Here is a 16,109-nt window from a genome sequence, read left to right as displayed (position 1 = left end):
AGAAGGAAGCGCCAGCCTGGCGCAAAGCGTCAGAAGCGCCAGCCTGGCGCAAATTGCGCCAGAAGCGCCAGCCTGGCGCCAAATGCCGCCAGAAGTACCATCCAAGATATTTTCTCGTTTTAGCGAGTTATTAACCTAAGAGTCCAGTAGTGGTTGGTTTGGTGTTTGTTTGCTTCTCACCTCGGTGGTCGCGGGTTCGATTCTCGGCCATTCCATTGAGGAGTGAGAGATGTGGATTTCTGGTGATAGAAGTTCACTCTCGACGTGGTTCGGAAGTCACGTAAAAACACCATACAAACAAACAAACAAACCAGTAGCCTCTCGGAGGCTCGGTAACGGCAAGATTCGTTCCTGATTTCGTTACCCATTTAATCGGAAAGGGGTCGCTTACAAGGAATGATGAAATGATTTTTTTTTAATCACTTAGGCCAATTCCACGACTCTCTCATATCGCAAAGAGCATCGAGAATCTCTTTTTTCGCCCCTGTTCGCGTTAACAAAAGAGAACCTATTTGGGAACAGACACGGAACGTAACGATCCTTAAAGGTTCGATGCAAGATTTTGCATGTCCGTGAGAACCTTCTCGATCGAAGATAATAACTGTTAACGTATGTCTAACATTTATTGAAAAGAGTTTTGAGAACCTGCGGAAAGTCTTCATAGATCTCTTCGCAAGGTAGAAGACGAACAGGCTTCCTATAGACTGCTTCCTTTCCTCGAACCAAGAGAGGTAGCAATATACGACATCTTTAATTTAAAGAAGGGGAATAAACTTTAGTCTTTTTTCCCGTAGTTATAAATTCTTAACAGATATTAAGATAAATGGGCGTCAAAGGAAGAGAGGATGAATGCCTCATTTTGGCCTTAGAGAGGTTGGATTCACAGAAGTCACGTTCTTATCACAGCATGTTTCGTAAGGTTTTTCCAAGGGTATCTGGATATTCTATCAGAATCTATTATAAATAGACCTGAAAAACCTCTCCACTCTGAGTCTTTCCACGTGCAGACTGGACCAGAAGTGGACATGAATGAGAGGATTTTTCAAGGTAAATGACAATAGTCATGGCTAAGACATAGAATTGCTGCAGATCGTGCTAGATGGAATGAGGAAACTGTCCTCTTCCGATACCTCTGTGAACCACATAGCGAGGTTTTTTCTTCACTTTCAGAGGGAAGAATCACCTATGATATATCTGCTATCAAAGAACGCAGTAAAAGGCTATACTCTGTCTCTACAAGGTGGGGAAATTAGAGATAACAGAGGATTAAGATCTTCGGGATCTATACGATACCGCAAACTACGGAAACAGAGTAGGATATCATGTACTTCGAATGGAATTTTTTTTTTGTGGCCACAGATTCCGTGTTCCGACAAAATGGAACTGCTCCTCATCAAACTTCTTTGAGGAAGTTTATGAAGGAATTCTTTGTTTCTCTTAGCCCTAAACGACCAAGAAGACAAGTGAATTTTTTGTGCATTGGAATCTCGCATCAGATTCAATGGAGACTCGGCAATGGGTTCTTGCCAGCATAGTATGTCTGGCAAAAGAACTAAATCCCTCTATTCCTGACGCAACGCTTTCAGATAGAAGTTTAGTTGCCCAGGCAGGGTACTTACATTTTCATCTACAGAAGAAGAGATGGTTTAAACGTTTGCCTACAGAGTCTTCAGGGTGCGATGAGGGCTCAAAATGCTTCCCAGAAGGTATTCAGAAGAATACAATAAGAGCTAGAAATCAGGGTTCCGCCCAATTTCAGCTCAGAGTCTCCTCCGACTTCCAGACTCCTTCCCTTCCTTCGGGCAAGGATAGGGAAGATTCTGCAACGAGGAACCTCATCAACATGTAAGAAGAGATCTCGTTAGCAAAAGAAGTGTTCACGAAGGATCCTCCTCGGAGGAAGACTCTTCTCTCTCGTATTGTTAGATATCCTGTCGTCTACTGGGTGTAGACTGACCTAAAATTCACCTCCCCTTGCCAGGGGCCAAAAGCTCAAAGGGGAAGAGTTTCTTCCACCCTTCTCCAGTCTCCTGATAAACTATGTGGTTGTTCAGGACTCTCGGACAATGTAGCGCCAGCCAAGCGCCAAATGCCAATACAGGCGAAAAACGCCAGAGGCGGACAGTTCCAAGGAACTCTGTCATGGCCGGATACTGAGAAGGAGCGGGCCTTCAACCTGGCGCAAATGCGCCAGAGGCGAACAAATCGGACAGATATAAGAGTGTCCGATGTGGACATCGCCAAGACAGCCTAGAGACTCTTCCAAGCTCGAAGCTCCAGCAAGTGTGGAGGAGCCAAGCCAGGCGCGAGGCGCCAGCCAGGCTCTAGGAGCCAGCAGGCTCTAGGAGCCAGCCAGGCTCTAGAGCCAGCCAGGCTCTAGAAGCCAGCCAGGCTCTAGAAGCCAGCCAGCGCCATCCAGGTGCCAGGCTCCTTCAAGGCTAGGCTCCAGTCAGGATTGAGGATCCATCCAGGCGCAAGGCTCCTTCCAGTAAAGAGAAACCTAAAGCTCTGTCATGTAAGAGGGCTAGTCCCCATTGATATGATACAGGTAAGGCTCTGCCATGTAAGTGGGTCAGCCCCCATTGGCACGATCCGAGAAGGCTCTGTCGTGTAAGCGGGCTAGCCCCCATTGACATGATCCAGAAGGGTTTGTCAGTCATAGGTCCCTACCTCGCTGAAACTCTTGAGGCATGCAGACTCATAGACAGTAATCATGAAGTCTTCTGCCAAGCTCCAGGCGCAAGGCGCCAGCCAGACGCAAGGCTCCAGCCAGGCGCGAGGCGCTAGCCAGGAGGGAGGAGCCAATCAGGCGCCAGCCAGGCGCGAGGCGCCAGCCAGGCGCGAGGCGCCAGCCAGGCTCTAGGCGCCATTCAGGCGCAAGGCTCCAGCCAGGCGCGAGGCGCTAGCCAGGCTCCAGGCTTCACCCAGAAGAGATCTATATCAAAGAATGCCCTGGCCTTCTTTGAGACAATGTGATCTCCTAAGCACTTGACAAGTGCATTGATGATTCCTTCAAACAGCTGAGAATTAAAAGCGCATGAAGTGCGAGCTTTTCTGTATTCTTGTTCTTTTCTTTCCTTAACATATTCATAAGGACATATTAGCTGTCACATACGGGAGATGCACTCTGTGTTGACTTCCCATATCCGAAGGATGTCAAGATAACCTACGAGAGATCCTTCTCTCTTGGTTGATACGTGTCTGCGGATACATTGCTGGGATAGGGAGCCGATACTGATCCTAACTAGTGAGTTAAATTTTAGTTAACGTCGTGTTTTTTCTTTGGGTTGTTTGAAAGGAGTTTGGGGATAACTCTTTTCAACTTAAGCACTAACCCTCGTGTTAGGATCAGGTGATCGGGATCGGTGTTGTGCTCCTTAATTATGCCACTAGACATAGGCATATTGTCATGTAAGAGGCTCTGTCGAGTAAATGGATAAGACCCCATCGACAGACCCACAAGAACTCTTAGCCATGGTCACATCCTCGCTGAGGCTCTTGAGGTGAAGCAGATTCCTAGGCATTAGCCATGGAATCTTCCGCCTGAACAAGTAGGAACCAAGGTTTTATTTATTTATTACCTACAACGTATGTTGTTTACCTGTCTATTCAGTAAATAGTTGTCTCTTACCCACCACCAAGGGTGTCAATCAGCTAAGTATATATCTGCCGGGGAAGTTGCATGTACAAAAATGATATTGTTAGAATACAATAAAGTTTTGTACATACTTACCCGGCAGATATATACGATGAATGGCCCACCCAGCCTCCCCTCAGGAGACAGGTGGAAGAGAAAATCTGGTTCTAGAACGGGAACGGTTCCTATTCCTGCCACCCAGCGGCAGGGGGGTAGATCACCTGACCTACCTGCAGCATGTGCCGCGAAATTCGAATTTCTGTCGGACGTCAGAGACATAAGCTAAGTATATATCTGCTGGGTAAGTATGTACAAAACTTTATTGTATTCTAACAATATCATACTTTGATATACTGTATATACTCATGTAACACGTGATCTCGTATCATGCGACCCCCAAATTTTCACCCTAAAAAATTTATCATGTGTCTCGTGTATCATGCGAGCTAATTTTTTTATGCCAAATTACAGTAGGCTAACCTCTTTTTCTCCATCTCTTCATCTATCCCACCTTCTAGTGAAGTTAAAAAAAGTAAAGAGAATGCTAAAAGTATCGTTAGTAATGTTATGCTTGTTGTGTAAGCACATACAGCCATAAACAACCGAACGAGAAAGAGCTGATTTGTTATGAACAACTGAATCAGATAGCAGCGGTTTGCTTGCAATTCAATCATCATAGTAAAAAATTACCATAGTTATGTTACAAATGACGTTAAGCAGAATAGACCTGATATATTTTTATATTACTATATCCTTATTTGCTGTGAAGAAAAGATTGGCAAGGAAATATACTGCTAAATTTAAGCTGCAAGTTGTAGCTGAAGTTTAGAAAGCAATGTTCATCAGCTAATGACTATTATCGTGCAACGGCAACATAGATGAAACTCCTGCAAATTTTGGTATAGTACTATCAAACGTGACATAACATTTGAGAGAAATGTATTTTAGTCAAAACTATGGGGCATGAACGAACACATTTTACTGTTTTCACTCCGATAAAGGATAAAAACATAAAGCTTGTAGTATTATGATGAAATAATTCTTAGTAATGAAAAGAAAATGTGTGAAGTCAAATGTTTTTCATATTAACTTGAAAATAAATATATTTTTTAAAGTATTCTACTTGAGAAGTCTCTCTCAAATCAAACCCTTTAATCAAAACAATGAGACATTTGGCATGCACAAATTCTTTACTCTTAGTATGCTTGAAAGACTTATATGTGATAGTTTGATCATTTTTGTTATACAACTGTATATTTAGTACATATTCGATATGTCACCCATGAGTACTTGAGAGGAGAGCGCATTGCTACACCATCTTTTTGTATGTACATGTTGTTTTGGTTGTGTCATTTTTCTTGATTATTTAGCACAAAGATTCCATTTGAAGTTTTACTGATTTATATAGGTAAAACTTCACTGCATTCATGGCTGGCTTTGAGTAAGACATTATTTGTGGAGTAATTGTTGGGCTCAGATACTAGATCACACCCCATTCTGAAGAGTGTTTGGCAGCACATAGAAGTTCATATTTAAAGAATGTTTCAAATTTTTAGGAGCTCTATTCGAGTTGGTTTAAGGTCAGATGACAAGATTAATCCAGAAAATTTCTTGAGGATTGTTTATTTTATTGTTTTCAGTACTGTACAGCTAGTTTTTCATTCATTGCCAAAGCTGTATTTTGTCAGAAAAATGAAAAATTAAATATCTGTAGGAAATGAAAAGTATAATTCTGTGCAAACTTGCAGTGTGGTTACAATAGATATGAAAAACTTTTATTTTCCTCTAAAGACAAGGAAATTTAAGTAGAGGATATAATTTTTATGAATAGCTTAAGACTTGTAAATTAAATTTAATTGTAGTTTCTCAGTTGTGTTAAAGGCTGTTTATTCATGGATATTTTATGGGAAAAGTTTGCATTGATCAGCTTTAGGCTTTGTGGTAATGTTAATTACATAAATCAAGGAAACCAAGTGAGTCTTCTAAAGAAAGTGGTTTAGAGTTAAGTAGTCACTATGGGTATTCCATTGCTTATGTTAACCCTCTTACGCCGAAGCCCTAAAAATCAAAACCTCTCCTGTATGCCGGCGCTAGTTTGGAGTGAGCGCGGAATCGGAAAAAATAATTTTTCAAAAAATCACAGCACGCTTAGTTTTCAAGATTAAGAGTTCATTTTTGGCTCATTTTTTTTGTCATTGCCTGAAGTTTAGTATGCAATCATCAGAAATTAAAAATAATATCATTATCATATGTAAATAATGCGAGATATGGTAGCGGAAAAAAAAATTCATAGATAATTATACGTATTCAAATCACGCTGTGCAAAAAACGGTCAAAGCTAATGAGTTACTTTTTTTTCCGTTGTATTGTACACTAAATTACAATCATTTTGATATATAATACATAGTAAAACAATAAAAGCAACACCGGAAAAATATTATCACAAAATGATGTACGAATTCGTAACGCGCGGACGTAAAAAATGTTATTTTAAAAAATTCACCGTAATTCTAAATATTTTTTTTTTTGTTTTTTTTCCCCCCTTTTAAAAAAAAAAAAAAGAGACTTCCAATTTGTTTCAAAATGAAGACAAATTATTTAATATTACGATACTGTAAGAGTTTTAGATTTAGAATTGCAGATTTCGACCATTTCGGACGAGTTAAATTTGACCGAATGTCGAAATTTTTATATATATTTTTTTATATGCACATATTTCGGAGATGGAAAAAGCTACAACCTTCACTTATTTTTTATTGTATTCTTCATGTATTTGCACACATTTTTATATATGAAACTCTATAAAACGGCTAATATGAAAAGGAACAAATATTGGGATAATGCGATGTACGTATTTCGGAGACTTGCGGCCGCGAATCGGCGTGCGGAGTGAAGGTAAATATATTTTTCAAAAATTCACCATAAATCACAATATTGTTCTAGAGACTTCAAATTTGTTTCAAAATGAAGAAAAATTATGGAATATTACTAGGCCGTAAGAGTTTTAACTTACAATTGCGTTTTTCAACTATTTCGGTAGAGTCAAATTTGACCGAACGTGATTTTTTTTCTATTTATCGTGATTTATATGCAAATATTTCGAAAAAAGAGAAAAGCTACAACCTTCAATCATTTTTAGTTGTATTCTACATGAAATTGCGCACATTTTCATATTATAAAACTTTATGTAACAGCTAATTTTAAATGGTGCAAACATTTCGACAATCGCACAAAAAAAATTCTGATTTTTTCGGAAGAGTTACCCCGCGGACGTAAGGAAACTGTTTTTTTTTTTTTTTTTTTTTTTTTTTTTTTTCATAATTCACCATAAATCGAAATATTGTGCTAGAGATTTCCAAGTCATTGCAAAATGAAGGTAAATGATTGAATATTACTAGAATATAAGAGTTTTAGCTTACAATTGCGTTTTTCGACCATTTCGGTAGAGTCAAAGTTGACCGAAAGTTGAAATTTTTGCACTTAACGTTATTTATATGAAAATATTTCGAAACTGATAAAAGCTACAACCATGGGTTATTTTTTGTTGTATTGTGCATGAAATTGCGCACATTTCCATATATAAAACTTTATGTAACGGCAAATTTAAAAGGGTGCAAACATTAGGACAATCGCACGAAAAAATTTATCGGAAGAGTTATCGCACAAACGTGAGGAAAAAGTTTTTTCATAAATTCACCATAAATTGAAATATTGTGCTAGAGACGTCCAATTTGTTGCAAAATGAAGGCAAATGATTAAATATTACTATAATATAAGAATTTTAGCTTGCAATTGCGTTTCTCGACCATTTCGGTAGAGTCCGAGTTGACCGAAGGTTGAAATTTTTGCACTTATCGTTATTTATATGAAAATATTTCTAAACTGATAAAAGCTACAATCATGAGTATTTTTTTTTTTTGTATTTTACATGAAATTGCGCACATTTTCATATATAATACTTCATGTAAAGGATAATTTAAAATGGTGCAAAAATTATGTCAAAATGACGAAATAATATTTTAGATGTGTCACTGATACTTTTTAGTGCGATAAGAAAGAAATTCGCGCTTGCGCGCCTGCGTAGCGATTGTAAACAAAACAACGCCTTGATCCGTGAACTCCCAGCATCCCCCAAGGCGCGTGATTCAAAAGTTTTCGGCTGGTAGGCCTGTAAGTATTTTTCCGCGAATTTTTAAAAAAACTTTTTTGAGCCGACGTATGATACGTCCAATCGGCATACGGGAGACATTTTGACTCGACGTTTAATACGTCCAATCGACGTAAGAGGGTTAAGTGATGTACATTTAGATCAGCAAAATATTCCTGCTTCTTACAACATTATATATATGCAATAGTCTCTTTTATTCATAAAGTTTGCTACAAATCAAAATCTGCTATAATCTGCATAAATACTGATGTCCAAAATTTGATTTTGGTTTTCTTTTCAGAGGTTTGAATTTAACCACCTACTTAGATGCAGTGATTTGAAGTTGAGGTATCTATTCCCAGCAGATCATTATCCAGTTAAAACTTAGGCAATTTAGGTATGATATTACACTGTAAAAAGTGCATTACTCTTCAAGAAATGTAATATAAGAAACTCTGTACCTTTTACTATAATTTTAAAACTACTACTTGCTGTACCTTTTTCTATAATTTTAAAACTACTTGCTTGGTTAGTAACTTCTTTCTTGAATTTCTTCCACTGTGTCTAACTTTTCCCCATTTTCTCACCTATAGTATCCTAATATGCATTCACACTTGATAATTAGCAAATTCACTTTCTAATTATCAAGTCCTCTTCTTCTTTCCCACTATTATCCCTACATTAAGGGGTCGGTTGCCTGATGCGCATTCTCCACTGCCTTTTATCAAAGGCATCATCCTCCACCAAAACCTCTTCTCTCCATAACTTCCTTCACTTTATCTTGCCATCTAATTCTCTGTCTCCCTCTCAATCTTCTTCCTCTAACAGGTTCCTCCTAAGCCCTCTTCACTCTCTCCTTGTCATCCATCCTCAACACACCCATACCATCTCAATCGTGACTCTTATCACCTCTGTAATCTTTATTAAGACTGCCCTTCTTATTTCATCATTTTCCAGTCTTTCAAGCAGCGATATCCCATAATCCACCTCAGTATTCTCATCTCTGTTCTCTCAAGCTTTACTTCCTCTTTTTTTTCTTAGAGCCTGTGTTTCTGCTCCATACACTAACATTGGTCTTATCACTGTGTTATGTATCTTGACTTTAGCTTGATTGGCACTTTCTTATCACAAACCACTTCAGCTATCTCTCTCCGTTTCCCTCATGCAGCTTTTATCCCACTGTCAACTTCAGCCTCACATCCTCCCTCTTGGCTTAAAAGTAGATCATAAGTATTTAAACTTTTCTGCCTGTTTTATAATCGAACCTCTTCATTCTTGTATTGCTATTCTGTCTTTATTTTCCCTACTGCTCAGCAAAACCTCAGTTTTATTCACATTCACTTTTAAGCCACCCCTCTAAAGATTCCTGCCAGTGTCCAAACCTTCTCTGTAGGTCCTCCTCATTTTCAGCAGTAATTACCAGATCATCGGTGTACAATGTACAACTCCCACAACTCTTCATTCCTGATCTCTTCACTCAACACATCCATGACCAGTAGAAACAATAATAGGCTTGATGCTAATCTCTGGTGTAATCCAACACTCTTCAAAGTTTTCTGTTTCCCCAACTGCTGTTATCACTTTTGTGCTTGTTCTTTTATATATCATCTCGACCAGCCTAACCAATTTTTCTGGGACTTTCCTTTTCCTTAAACACCTAAACATCACTTCTCTTGGGATTCTATCTTATGCTTCCTCTAGGTCTGTAAATGCACAATAGAGCTTCTGGTTTCCTTCTAACCTCTTCGCCTGTAGCTGTCTTACTATGAAGATGGCATCCACCGTCCCTATGCCTCTCATGAATCCATACTGCATGTTTCTAATCTCTCTAAATCTCTTATCCAGTATTCTCTCTAAAACTTTCAATCCATGCTCTGTTAGTTTAATTCCCCTGTAGTTACCACAATCCATGACATCTCCCTTCTGCTTTTATATATATATATACCATTAGACTCTCTTCCCAGTCCCTCGGCATTTCTTCCTATTCACATATAGCTTCTAATAAATCCAGCCTCCATTTTTCCCCCTCTGTACCTAGTAATTTAGCTAATCATTTCAATTTGGAACTCTTATGGACCTGGCAATTTACCATTCTTCATTTTCCTTAATGCTCTCTTCACTTCTGTATCCTGGTCCCTCCACCCTCTGTGCTTCCCCTATCTCCTCTCTCTCTCTCATTTTCAGTATTTAACAGTTGTTCAAAATACTCTCATCTCTTCATAATGTCTTCATCCCTATGCAGTATATTTCCATCACAATCGTTGATGACACCCAATTTACCCACATCCTGTCTCTGCCTTTTCCTGAAGTTTGAAATCTTATAGATATCCTTTTATCCTTCTCTTGTTCCTAGTCTTTCATTCAACTGCTCTGGTGTCCTTCCAATAGCCATACCTACCCTCCTCCTCACCTCTCTTTCCTTTTCTCTGTACCATACCTCTGCACCCTGTGCATGCCTTACTTTCCAGCCTTAAATGCTTTTGATTTTCTTTTAATTGATTCTTGCACCTCTCCATTCCACCACCCCTTTTCTCCTCTCGACACTCCATATCCGCTGGTTATTCCCACCAGTTCCTCTGCTTTCCCAACACATATTTCTCTCATGTCTGCCTAGATATTTTCCACTCTGTTACCCTGTCCAAATTCTATGTTTCCCCTTTCCAAACAGCTCTTTCTAACAGTCCTCCTACATTGCTTCCCTTTTTCTCATTTAAGGTCCCAAATCTTAATTCTAAATCTTTTCTTTCTCTTCTTGGGTTTCCTACCTTTCATTTTAAAATCCGTCACTACCAACCTATGCTGTTTAACACACGCTTCTCCCAAGGTCACTTTGCAGTTTGTCACTGCAGTTTGTCACTTTGCTTTTGTCAGCTCCTCTAACCAGGATGTAATTTATTTGGCTCTGCACTCCTCCACTTTCATAACTTATCAAGTACTTATCTAACTTTTGAAACCATGTATTAATAAACATTACCTTAATATAATTTATCTAGCCCTAAATCCCCAAAAACCGCACCAAAATTTACCACATTGGCAACCCTGTTACCTCCTATTCTGTCCGCTGTTGACAGTTACAAAACCTTCCCTTGAAAATCAGTTGTTAACAAGCGCCCGTGTTGTTTACATCACGGCTGCTCTTTATAAATTTCCTAAACCTTTTGTGCCTTTAAAGCTCTCATTAATTGTTAATGCGTCTTTATGTTAATTACCATTCACGTATTATATCCACGGAATTAGTGAATTAATTTTTATTTCTATTGTGATATATATTTTACGAACTTTTGCGCGACCTGGAATTACGTGACCTGTCCAACAGTCCAATGGATAGCCAAGATAATTCAATTCTTCCTTTTGCTAGCAACATCAGGAATTGCCAGGCTTGTGGGACAAAGATGCATAGCAGGGAGTATGAACCCCATGACTTTTGTAGCTCTTGTCGTGGACAGGTTTGTGACTTGACTTCACGTTGCGACTTATGTAAGTCTTGGTCTGACGAAGACATGACGACATATATTAAGCATCAAAGAATCTTGCAGCATAAAAGATTGATTAAGGAGAAAAAGAAATTGGTAGCTAGACCTGTATCTAACGGTTTCCTTGACTTGTGCGCTAATGGCTCTGGCTCTTCGGTTTCAGTATCGTGTGATTCCGATTCCGCATTAATTGATGCTTTGCCACTTGTGCAACTGGTAACTAATGAAGTCGTTTCTGATTCTGATTCAGAGTTTTTGGCAATGGAAACTAGTTGGAAGAAGAAATTTGAAACATTACAGCATAGTTTAGATAGACATTTCAGCCAAGTTTAACAAGCTGTCTGAGAATTTTGAAGTAGCTTTTACTAGGATGTCTAACACTTTTAGATTCATTTTCAGCTCCTCGTCAGGTACCTGTCGACAGTACCATGGGTAACGGTGCGACAGATACCCCCGGCTTGTGAACCCATCGTGGCGAAGGCCTGGGGGGATCCGGTCCGGGCAGGTGCCTGACGATTCTTTACCCAAGGTGTCCCCTGTTAGTCCCATAACAGTGCCAAAGGGCGCTTATTTAGGAGAAGGGGTGAGGGGTATTAGTGTTAGACCTAAGACAGCTAGTCGTCAGGGTGTTACTTCGGGGGAAGTTTCTCAGTTAGGATCTGATGATGATGATGATGATGATGATGACGTGGATTTGTGTGATATTGATGTTTCGTTGAACAGCGGTCATGATGTCAAGTTCAAGAAACTTTTTTATTTAAATTTAATTTTGAGTTTTCTTCCTCAGGCGAGGCCTAAAGAGCAGAAGCAGCCTCCGCCTGTATTACAGAAGGGATTTTTCTTGACGGTCGTTCCCAGTTGCGGGAATTTTTACGTTTTCCCTTTGCTCAGAGGTTTGCGAGAGTGAGGGCGGACATCGCTGCTAAACTTTCAAAGGTGATCGGGTAAGGGAAGAGGAAGCTCTCTTCTCTTCTACGACACCGGAGAGGAGTTTATCAGGCGGCGGATGATACTTCATTCTCTCGACCCCCCCAAACCAAACCAAATCCTGATTTTGTCCAACTTTCAGGTCAACCTTTGCTTTCCAAGGCTTCGGTCTTGGTCTCGATCGAAGACTTTATTGCCATGGAGTCGGTTATGAGCTCCTTACAAGAAGCTCAATCCTTCAATATGTGGGCCCTCAGGGTTCTTTTAATGTATGTCAAGGACTCTGGGTTTGTTCCTCTCAATGCTCCTCTTTAAGAAATTCTGCTTGTCTATTTCAATTTCTTCTGTACATCAGAATGAGCTTGCTGCTTCTATGCAGGCCTTTCTCGTTTCACTAGGGCGTAACCCGTATTTGTCGCAGTTACCCTCTTCTGTTTCGGAGATTCAGAGAAACCGTTTATTGTCCTCTTCTCCTTTTGGCGATTCCCTTTTTGATCTGTCTGTGCCTTCTGAGGTTTTGAAGGAACATCAAGGTGATGCCTCTTTACAAGCTCACTGGGCCTTATCAAGAGCGTTTTCCTCGGGTTTTCCTCCCGTTTCTTCACAGAGTAAGCGTAAGTTTAGTGCCAGACCTGCATCTTCTGCTCCAGCCCAACAACCTCCTCCTTCTGGCTTGTTTTTCCCAAGTACATCTCAGGTTTCTGGCTCCTCGGCTTCCTCCTCTGGTGCTCACCCTTTGAAACGCAGGAGAGGTTCTTGGCATAGATCTAAGGGCAGAGGAAGAGCTCAACCTCCAGGTGGACCTTCTTCTTCTTCTTCTTCCTTGTCTGTGCATAAGAATTGTTGGAAGTAGGAGTCATTACCTTGCCCGGAGACCGCAGTAGGAGCTTGTCTCTCTTGCTATTGGTCAGCTTGGCAGGAGAGAGTAGTGGATTCTTGGGTAATGGAGGTCCTGAAGGTAGGTTACGAAATCCCTTTTGTTTCGAGACCTACACTTTCTAATCGTCCTCTAGAGTTCATCAGTTATTCCCCTCACTCAATCAGGGGTCAAGCCTTGGAGGAGTATTCGGCCCTCTTGGAGAAGGATGCCATAGAGCCAGCTCCTCCTCCTCCTGGGTGTTTGTAGTTCTAAAGGCTTCGGGTGCCTGGTGCCCCATCATAGATCTTTCGGTCTTGAACAAGTACATTCTAAAGTCCAAGATCCGGATGGAGACGGTTCAGACTGTTCTTTCATCCGTCGGGATGGGGGACTGGATGATTTCCATCGATCAGCAGGATGCTTATCTGCAAATCCCCATCCATCTGAAGAGCAGACCTTACCTTCCGTTTCAGCCTCACAACTGCTACACAGGTCTTTTCTCAGGTGATGGCTCCGGTTTCAGCTATTCTGCATCGGTTAAATGTAAGGATGCTTCGGTATATGGACGATTGGCTAGTCCAGGCCGAATCTCTAGAGAAATGTCTCCGGTCCAGGGAGATAGTTCTGTCTCTTTGTGTTGATTTGGGCATTCATGTCAACTTAGACAAGTCCAATTTAATCCCTTGCCAGATCATGACTTATCTTGGGATTGTTTTGAATTCCCAGATTTTGAGGGCTTCTCCCTCTCAGACACGGATAGACAAGATTCTAAGTCTGGTCAAAGAATTTTTGTCCTCTGTAATGATGCAGCCAGTTTCTCTTTGGAGGACTCTCCTAGGCCATTTGTCATCCCTCATCCAACTGGTTCCCGGAGGTCGTCTCAGAATGAGGTCCCATCAGTCGACACTTCGCCAGTCATGGGATTTCATGTCCGAGGACATGATAGTCACCTCTCCACAATGTCGGAAGGATCTCCATTGGTGGCTGCAAGTTCACCACTTCAAGTCAGGGTCTTCTCTTCTTTCAGTTCTGCCGGACCTAATGTTTTGGTCAGACGCCTCAGATCAAGGTTGGGGCGCACCTGGGCTCCAAAGCCGCTCCAGGCCATTGGTCAGAGGAAGAAAGGATCATGTCAGTAAATTGGAGGGAACTAGGGGCAGTGTACCTAGGCCTTCTTTCATTTCAGGATCAACTGTCAGAGTCTGTTGTAATGATCTTCGTCAACAACACCACAGCAGTCTCGTACTTAAGAAACCAAGGTGGCACACAGTCGGACCTTCCGACTCAAAAAGCCCGATCAATCCTGTGTTGGGCAAAAGACAGAAGGATTACGTTGGTCCCTCAGTTTATCCTGGGCCATCACAACGTCTTAGCAGACGCCTTGTCGAGACCGAACGAAGTTCAAGGGTCGAAATGTACACTTTGCCAGTAAGTCTTCGACAGCCTCAGAAAGAAGTGGCCTGTCACAGTTGATCTGTTTGCCACCCCACTGAATTTTCGGTACCAGATCTTCGCCCCTTACCAGACTCCAAAGAGTGCCGGGACAGACGCTCTTTTGCAGGACTGGGAGGGCCTTCAAGCCTATGCATTTCTTCCATTCGCTCTGGTGAGGTCAGTCCTCAACTAAATGAGGGCAACCAAGTGTCTGGATCTCGCCTTGATCGCCCCCTTCTGGCCACAGAAGGAGTGGTTTCCCGACCTACTGGAAGCACTGGTGGAGCCCCCCATTCGTCTGACAGAGAGACCAGATTTTCTCAAACAACCCCATTTTCATCGGTTCCATCAGAGGCTCCACGTGTTTCATCTTCATGCCTGGAGACTGTCAGGAGATTCTCCAAGCATGAAGGGTTCTCCAGAGTGGCTCGACAGTTGGCTCTTGCCAGACAGCAATCAACCAGGGTATATTATCAGGCTAAATGGTTGGTTTTCAGATGTTGGTGTAGGTCTCAAGGGCATTCAATTTCTAGACCTTCCTTACCGAAAAAAGCGGAGTTTTTAATTCATTTACATCATGAAAGGGGCCTGTCACCTTCATGCATTAAGGATTATAGGTCGATGCTTTCGTATGTTTTTAAGGCGAGGCTCCCTGAAATCTCTTCATCTTATGTCATTAGAGATTTAATTCTATCTTTTTCCCTATCTCGACCCAGTCCGCAGTGTTCTCCTCCGACGTGGGACGTTAATAAAGTCCTTCAAGCCTTAAGGTTCCCTCCATTTGAGCCTCTGAATACGGCCAATTTTAGGGACCTCTCTTCTAAGACACTCTTCCTTGTCTCGCTGGCTACAGCCAAGAGGGTGGGTGAACTGCAAGCACACTCTTTTGTGGGTGCCAGATCTGGACAAGACATAATTTTGTCACACCTTCCCGAATTTGTCGCAAAGACTGAATCATTTGATAATCCCATTCCCAGGTCTTTCATTCTGAAGTCGCTGGTCGACTTTGTTGGTAATTAAATGAGGAATTAGTTTTTTGCCCTGTTAGGACGCTCTCATGCTATTTACGTCGCACGAAGGACATTCAGCATCGTCCCCGTCATCTGTTTGTTTCACCCCGAAATGTCAAGAGACCTATATCAAAGAATGGTGTATCCTTTTTCCTCAGAGATCTTATTGTTAAAACTGGTGGTTCGGCTGCCTGTGAAGGCCAGGCGCTGGGAGCACACAGTGTTAGAGCAGTTGCTACATCAGTAGCTTTTATGAAGAACGACTCAGTCACCAAGGTGCTTGATGCAGTGACTTGGCATTCTAATTCTGTTTTTGCCTCTTTTTACTTGAGGGATATTTCTCTAGTTCTAGGCGACCTTCGTTCTTTGGGCCCGTTGGTGATGGCAGGACAGGTTGTCAGACCGTAGAATTAGGTAGTCTTCCTGTTTTACATTTGGTTGCTACCTGTATCTTATTTTTGTTGTATATGTATTTTTTGTTTTTGTTTTTGCATTATAACTTTTGGCAGTTTTTGGTTTAGTTATAATGGGAATTAGGCAGTTAGGTATTTAGGTGTTGTTGATGACAAGGACTGGCTGCTTGACAACTCGCGCTGCTTCCATTGTCAGTCTGACATGGGAC

The 16,109-nt window shown here is 41.2% G+C and overlaps 1 long non-coding RNA gene across 2 annotated transcripts in view; it reads left to right on the top strand.

Annotated features, from left to right (window-relative positions):
* Positions 1-16,109, top strand: part of LOC135206280 (uncharacterized) — a 96,175-nt gene that overhangs the window by 64,185 nt on the left and 15,881 nt on the right. For both annotated transcript variants that reach the window (XR_010312725.1, XR_010312722.1), the window contains exon 4: positions 8,086-8,181. This is a non-coding gene — a long non-coding RNA (uncharacterized LOC135206280). The remainder of the gene's footprint in view (positions 1-8,085; positions 8,182-16,109) is intronic.

This window comes from Macrobrachium nipponense, chromosome 11 (genome assembly GCF_015104395.2).
Source record: "Macrobrachium nipponense isolate FS-2020 chromosome 11, ASM1510439v2, whole genome shotgun sequence".
Classification (NCBI taxonomy): Eukaryota; Metazoa; Arthropoda; class Malacostraca; order Decapoda; family Palaemonidae; genus Macrobrachium; species Macrobrachium nipponense.
The sequence above is the reverse complement of the archived record's forward strand: the minus strand, read 5'-3'. Positions and strand labels throughout refer to the sequence as shown.